Source organism: Centruroides sculpturatus, unplaced genomic scaffold (assembly GCF_000671375.1).
Source record: "Centruroides sculpturatus isolate CEXI.00-Female unplaced genomic scaffold, Cexi_2.0 scaffold645, whole genome shotgun sequence".
Classification (NCBI taxonomy): domain Eukaryota; kingdom Metazoa; phylum Arthropoda; class Arachnida; order Scorpiones; family Buthidae; genus Centruroides; species Centruroides sculpturatus.
Genome location: NW_019384838.1, coordinates 460,601 through 468,375, shown reverse-complemented (window position 1 = coordinate 468,375; position 7,775 = coordinate 460,601).

The window sequence follows — 7,775 nt, the reverse complement described above, 5'->3', positions numbered from 1 at the left end:
GTTATCTGTACCGAGAACAAGGCTATTGAATTGGTAGAAAGTCATAATCCACTGCAGCCTATAACAGTTCCCCCCGCTTATTCCAACAGAAGAAGTAAATTCAATAACCAGGAAAACCAAAATAAACAAGCCACATCCAATGGTATAACGTATGACAAACACCAGAACGGATCTGGTCCAATCAGAGAAAAGATGCTATTGCACATCTGTCTGTGGAAGCACTTCGTTTGTATGGGGTTTGGTTATTGTTGACGATTATCATCCCGAGGAACAATACGACGGGAACAACAGTAATAATCGTGGGTCAGTTCAACTACAACAACCGTCCTCGTTTACGATGCCTCGTTTAACAGCAATGGAACACGGACAAATTTGTCCCGGGATCGTTTTAAACAGACTCGCTGACCCAAAACTAGAAGATGGGGGAGAAAAGCGAATGTCTATACCTCTGTGTGACCATTGGGGCGAAACGAAATAGGAGTTTTCCTTTCATCTCTTTCCTTGTGGTTTCCTCGCTTCTAGGCAATCGTGCGATAAAATGATAAAAAAAAATAAATAAATAAAAAGCAAAAATGCAGCGTGCACTCTTTGCCCACATTCTTACACCCGAATCCAATCGTTTTCGATATTCGATTGGTCAATCAAATTGACGATAATTTAAACTCTACTCTATTTATATGTTTAAAGTAATAACCGCTGCTTCATGGATGCGACTAGGTATTTTATATAATTAGTTTTTTGATAGTATACTCACTTATTGCTTCTATTAAATTTAATATAAATATCTATAAACATTTTAAACTAATTTATAGAAATCGATTACTAAAAATCATTATTAATCGATTTACAAGACTATTTAATCATTATTAATCAATTATTAAAAATTGTTTCAGTAATCGATTAATAATAATTTTCAGCAATGGATTTTTATTATTGTAAATCGATTTATTAACAAAATTTTACTAAAAATTGAAATTATAAAAAGTAATTAAAATATCACACAGAGCCCTGAAGATTTTTCCACTCGAATCTTTAAGAAAGTTTACTTTATTGGTGGCCGAATTTTATTAATTTTTCTAGAAAACGGATGCTTATGCAATTGTCTCATTTATTTAATATCGTATCATATAATATTACGTCAACAACAAGAATTAATTAAAGCTAGGCTAATTAAATTCTGCTGACGTCAATTAAACTTAACCAGTACCAACATTATTTAAATAAATCATTTTCTCTATCGTTTTCGTAACGAAAACCCCAATAGACCTATAATATAGAATATTCTGGAACAAAATATATGCTTAAAAAATTTATATTAAGTAAATTATGCAGTGTACAGTACGTATACAAATTGGTTGAATTTAACCCTCAGACAAGCCAAAGGATGCGGAGTAAACCTGCCTAGAGGCACTTAAAACACCCGATTTTGTACCCAGATTGCTATAAATTTAGAAAATTTACACTTAAATACAATTATATAACAATATTATTTTATAAAAATCTGTATTTTTATAAGCGGTAGGTCATAACCAAATGGAATTTAAGTTATAACCGACAGAGATCCCAAGGAAAGTATAAGAGCTCTAAATATTCTTGTAAATCGTTTTCTATGTTGTTTCGTTTCAGTACGGAGCAATCAATTATGTGATGTGGTATGTCAACATATAGGGATTGACATACCGTCGTATGGAATTGATTCTGAAGTAGTATTTATCCGCTACATTGGTTCGTTGATTCAACCAATCATTCAGATCGATAGAGTTGGCTGGATGTGGATGCTGAAAGTATAAATGCGAGATTTTTATCTATTATTAGACAAATTTTCTCGTCTGATTAATCTCCAAAAACTTCGAAAATTCTCCTTTATTCTTATAGCAAAGACTTTTATCCCTCTTTCTGTTTGTATTAGAAGAATGTAAACTCATCTTGAGCATCCTTTTCCAAACTTATGAAGCATTCATTAATAATTTTTCTAATTTTCCTAGCATTAATATCCTATAAATACTTAAATTATAGTCGTAGAAATTCCTTTATTTTCTTTAATATTTTGTATTTTATGGAATAAATTTACAGAAATTGTAGGATAAATGTAATATCGTACGTTAAAGTAATGATTTAAAAATAATTTTTTTTCCTGGAAGTTTAAAATTAAGGATTAAAAGCTTAAACACAAAGAAGAGCTTAAGGATAAGCATTCAATTTTCATAATTTAACTACTATAATTTACAGTTTAACCTTAAAATACAATATATAAGCGCACACTACTTGAATTTAAATCATGTTATTGAATACACGAACCTTTCTCTCAAGAATTAAAGTTAATATAAGGATACAGAATAGGATTTTAGACAATATAAAAACTAAAAATAAAAATTAAGAAAAAAGTTGAAGCGCAATTAATATTATGGACCCATTATTAAGATCGATCCTATACAAGCGACGTCTCCCCCTCGACATAATTTAAAAAAAATAAAATAAAGTAACCAACAGAGCCATTATTTCGTGATACATTACGTCTTCAAAACACCATGATCTTTCTTGGATTTAGATAAACAGGCAAGATCATTTTGAAAGGAAACAAGACAATGCTCAATAGGCATGTATGAAAGACCAATAAAAAGTATATCTTGTGTCCGACTTCTGTATTCTGTTGTTTTGAATCTTCTTGTTAGAACAGCGTCATTAGTTCAAGAATACATTTTGTATTTTATTTTTTAAAATAGCGTAACATAACAAGAGGCTTTGTTAAAAATCTGGTTTTATTCTATTACAAAAATAAAAATTTGATTCGGAAATTTATAAAATGCAACTTCAAAACTCGTATTAGTTCCATCGTAACGAATTTTTCTTATAATTATTTAAAGTAAAATAGAATTTATAATTTACAGTAAATCAGCTCTTAAATTATAAATAATTAATAAAAAAAAAAACTAAGCTTAGGGATAAGTCTTCAATTTTCTATAATTTAACTTAAAAATAATTGATAAGAACACACACACACACACACACACACACACACTACTTAAATTCTATCAAGGTTTAGGCCTTTTTTTCTAATCAAAAATTGTGTATAAATTCATTTTAAATGCATAAAAATGTTAAAATTTGATATTAAAAAAAATCAAGATTATTTTTTTGTTGAAGTGCAAAGCTCAAAATTAAATTATTTTGAAATAATTGGCGGTTTGAATCATGCGAATTCGTAAATATTTACCCAAAATCTAGCAGAAAATAGCGATTTAATTGAGTGGATTGTCGTCAATAAGGGCAACGAGACATTAATTTCTTTCTACTCCTAAATGACAAAATTTTCTGAATGCACGTTCAAGGACCTATTGAACAAAGTGTTTTAATTGTTCGACAGATAAAATATCTTATTGATTACAAGTAGGCATATAATAGTAACGATTCTTTCTACTCAATCATCACATTTACTGCTGAATTGGAGAATTGCTTTATTTGTAAAGACGTGTTTGTTTACAGATGCAGATAAAGCCCTTGTTTGAAGATTGCTTTAGTTTACAAAACTTACCTTTATTGACACGGAAAACGTCGCGATTCAGCACAAACGTTTACTCCATAAAAGGAAAAAAAAAGTCTTCGTTTATTAAAAAGAAGGGAAAAAAATGCAGAGAGATCTGTAAAATCGTGATTTAATATTGGCATCGTTTTATCTAATTTAAATATTTATTGAATGAAATTTAAAGCGGTGTATGCAATATTAATGCCATAAAATTGTTGTAAGTTGATGTGCCTTTAAATTATACGTATTCTAAGCTTCACTGGAATATAGTCATGAAGGCTACAAAGAGCGTACGAACCAACCTGTCTAAGCAGGAATAATATCGTTTTATAGTGTTCGTCTAAGATAGTTTGCCGGCATTGCATTTCTGCTAAATATCACACAAATAAACCTATTTATATGACTTAAAATCAAATTCTATTAAGTATAGAGTCTATATTTAGGGAATTAATGGGACTAGGACAATCGATTATAAATTGTAAACATATTCAAAATCCGCTTTAAAATTTTATTTTCTCAAATTAATCGCTTTAAATATAAGCAGTTTCGTGTATAATTTTGAAAAAATAAAAAAAGGTTTCCATTATGTGATTGCACCGCGCCAGGACATTACGTAATCAGTACGCAGCCTAACTGTTTACGTGTCCAATCATTCTTCAATCATGAATCATAATGCAAATGCTTTACTAGTATCGAACTCATGCAAATGCAATGATCTATAACATATTCCTCAACCCATCAAACGAAGTGGTTTATAGACCTACCACAAAGGGGAGCAGACCGTGGGTAAACCCTCCAGACAGACTACTATCAAATTGGTAGTTAATGAAAGAAATATCCTATCTCCGTTTCACATTGTAACCTATACACAGCAGGCCAACTACACAGCCTACACACAAAAATCTGACTCTACACCGTCCGAGGAGATTAATGGAGGCTTCGTTGTAAATGAATTAAAAATTGAATATTTTAGAAAATAATTTAATAAATTAAAATAAACAATTAATTAATTATTATCATACAGGAGAATTTAGCCCCTAACTTTCTAATTTATACGAATAAATTAGAACACTTTATAGTTTAATGTATTTAAACATAGAAATTTATATCTATTGTAAGCATGTAATTTAAACAAATGTACTTATTAATAATGAATTTACACACATTAAGTAACTAAAAAACATAAAAAAATGAGTTTATATTATTAAAATATGCAAGACAACTAAGCTCTAATTATTAAATGTTATGAACGTATATCGTGGCAAATTTATAATAATTAGGACGACAGCTCTGGCAAAATATCAGAAATAATTCATACTATTTACTTGTAATTATATACAGCTGCAATAATGACATCTGTTTAAGTCAGCGCTGTCCACTGACGACTCGAGGACCAAACTATGCTCTAAGTATGACGTATATAATTCATTAACAAACAGATAAAAAATGAAATTAAATATAGGTCCCTATCTTAACATTAAAACACAAATAAAAACACACACACAACTAATAATTTAATATTTGATTGGATAAGCAGGCAACACCACCAGTTAACGTAATAAATAAGTCATATCCAATGTTTTCAATAGATAACACGCACCGATTAGAAATAAAGGAAGGTTTTTCAAAAACTGAATTTACATAAATCTACTTTACATAAACAATAAAAGCTCTAAAAATTATATTCGCTTGATAAATATATAGGAATAAATGGCGCGGATTAATAAATAATAAGTCAAATAGCTTTCGCACAATAGGCTCAACTTAATAGGTTCCCACAGAAGGCTTACTTAACAAAAAACACTTTCATTTTAAAAATAATAAGTAGCATTTATTATGTAAAAAATTAGTTATCTATCATCATCATCAGTGATGGAAATTATTAGTTTCGTTTACAATTTATAAACGATAAACACATTAAATTCTTTTATCCTTTATGCTAATTAAGTGCTGCTTATACCATTTTCTTAGTCGTAATTACGTTTTAAAGTGCCTATCAACACCTATTAATGCATATTCTATTGATAAATTCGTATTATGCACAGCGTATTGAGGTCACCCCCAGTAAATTCAAAGTATATATCGTGTGTATGCATTGAATCTTAAGCATTTTATAGACGCACAACGTTCGTATATATGCATTAATTAGTCGAATTTGCCTTTTCTCTGATGTTTTTAAACTACTAAATCATTTAGCTGTCATTGTAATAAAACTACTTATCAGTGACGTGGAGTAAGATAAGTTCAAAGAAGCGACTTAATTTATCATATGGGCTATTAATAACAACGCATTTAGCTCGCTTAATTGTAAATAATCTATTTCTAGAATAGTTTATTAGAAACTTAAAAGCTGAATTTGAATTTTTGGAAGCATAACGTATCGTCTACAGTTACATAACAATCTAATAGGCCTAATTAAATTCATAAAGAAAGGGAAGATTTACGTAGGAGGAGGTAACGTGCAAGATCGCGCGATAATAATAACAATATTGACAATCTGTTATACCTTTGATAAAGGAAGAAAATTCCGAACTGGTGAAGAGCAGAGTACATTCAGGAATGTTAATTATGATTAACTTCATAACTGAAGCGGAAATTTTATCCAACTATCGACGAAACTAATTCGAATATCGTTGATGAGTCGAGGATCGGCATCATCCTTATCGAAGGAAAATCAGTCGAAAATCTAATTTCTCTTATGAATATTTCGGCAGATGGCAGCAGCAGTCGGCACAGGGGTTAGGTTTGATGAAGCAAACCGATAATAGACTATCCAAACATCTGTTCCGTCTGCTTAGACAAAAATCTTTATGCCGATGTGTGATAAACCACGTCTCTTCTAAATTATTTAACGCGGTCGATTAATCATTTACAGGAAAAAAATTAAAAAAAAAAGAAAAGAAGAAACAAGTTTCGATTTAAGATTCAGTTTACGGGTATTAGGACACATTAACCGTTAAGTTAAGGTATTAATAAGTAAGGGGGGAAAAAAGAGCTTACCCTACAAGACGAAGCCTCTCACGGCTACCTGCACCCACAGTTTCAATTAAATGGCCGGAAGGTCACAAGCAGCTTCTAATACTGTTGTTGGTAGAGCATGGACCACACAACCAGACATGAGTAACTGCCCTTGCGGCACTGACAGCCACGACAAAGATAATCGTCCGTTCACACCGCCTTACCGACGTATTACCTTGCACGGCCAATAAACTGCTCTCCAGGCGTGACGTCACCCGTCCGTCCGTGCAATCAGACGTTCCATCTCACTGAGCAATCGGATTACGTCCGCTGTCCAATGGCTGACGTGAGCCCGCCCACTGGGACACGCCCACCATCGGCGGTCGCTTAGCAACCGAGCCGAGCCTTCGTATCTACTTCAACGCTCTTCGCTGTCAGTCGAAAGTAATGAGCATCGAGCGACGTCGCAGCAAATTAGGCAGATGGTTTTTTTTCCGTCTTTTTTCCGCTTTTTTTTATTTCTTCCCTTCTCTCATCTGCTCGAGAGAGCCATTGGAAAACATGCTGTGTCACGCTAAGGCGTCAAAGTAGAAGACGGGTGAGTGGCGAGGGGCGAAGCAGCGGCTTTGCCACGCTTTGTTTCATTGTGACGTCACGTGTGCATTCATCGGCGGAAAGACACGATGACTTTAACAGTTGATTTGACTTGAAGGGAGAGACAAGCTTGTCTAAGCCGTCATTTCATTTGGTCATTGGGAATTGTCTTTTTTTCTATTTTTTTTTTATTTTCCAGGAAACCATGAAAGTGATCGCGCTAAAGAATCATTACCAGTCAATGGATGGCGCAACGCTACATTTATTTTATGCATCCGACTTTTCTTCTGTTACTATTTAATATTTTACGATATGCCCGACTCGGAAATAAATAAAAAAAACAATAATAAAAGTCGCCTACTCTACCCTCACTTATTAATTAAAATAATTTAATAACCAACGATTGTAGAGCTGCTGAAGTTTTTAGTTTCTGTTATTTTAAGTGTAAACGAAATTCCCTCCTCCTTTAATTATTATTATTTTCTTTTTTTAAAGTTAAATTAAATTTTTTTTTTCAATTATCAAATAAATTAGAAGTTGAAGACTTTTAACAATCGCTCAAAAGAACAAATAAGCCAACTGTTAGCCTATGTTAATTAAGTTTAACTTTGAAGGAATTTTAGATCCTTCGGGCAAATATCCTTTGTTGACTTTTTAGCAAAGGATTTAACTAACTTACTATTAGAAAAGTTTTTTTTTT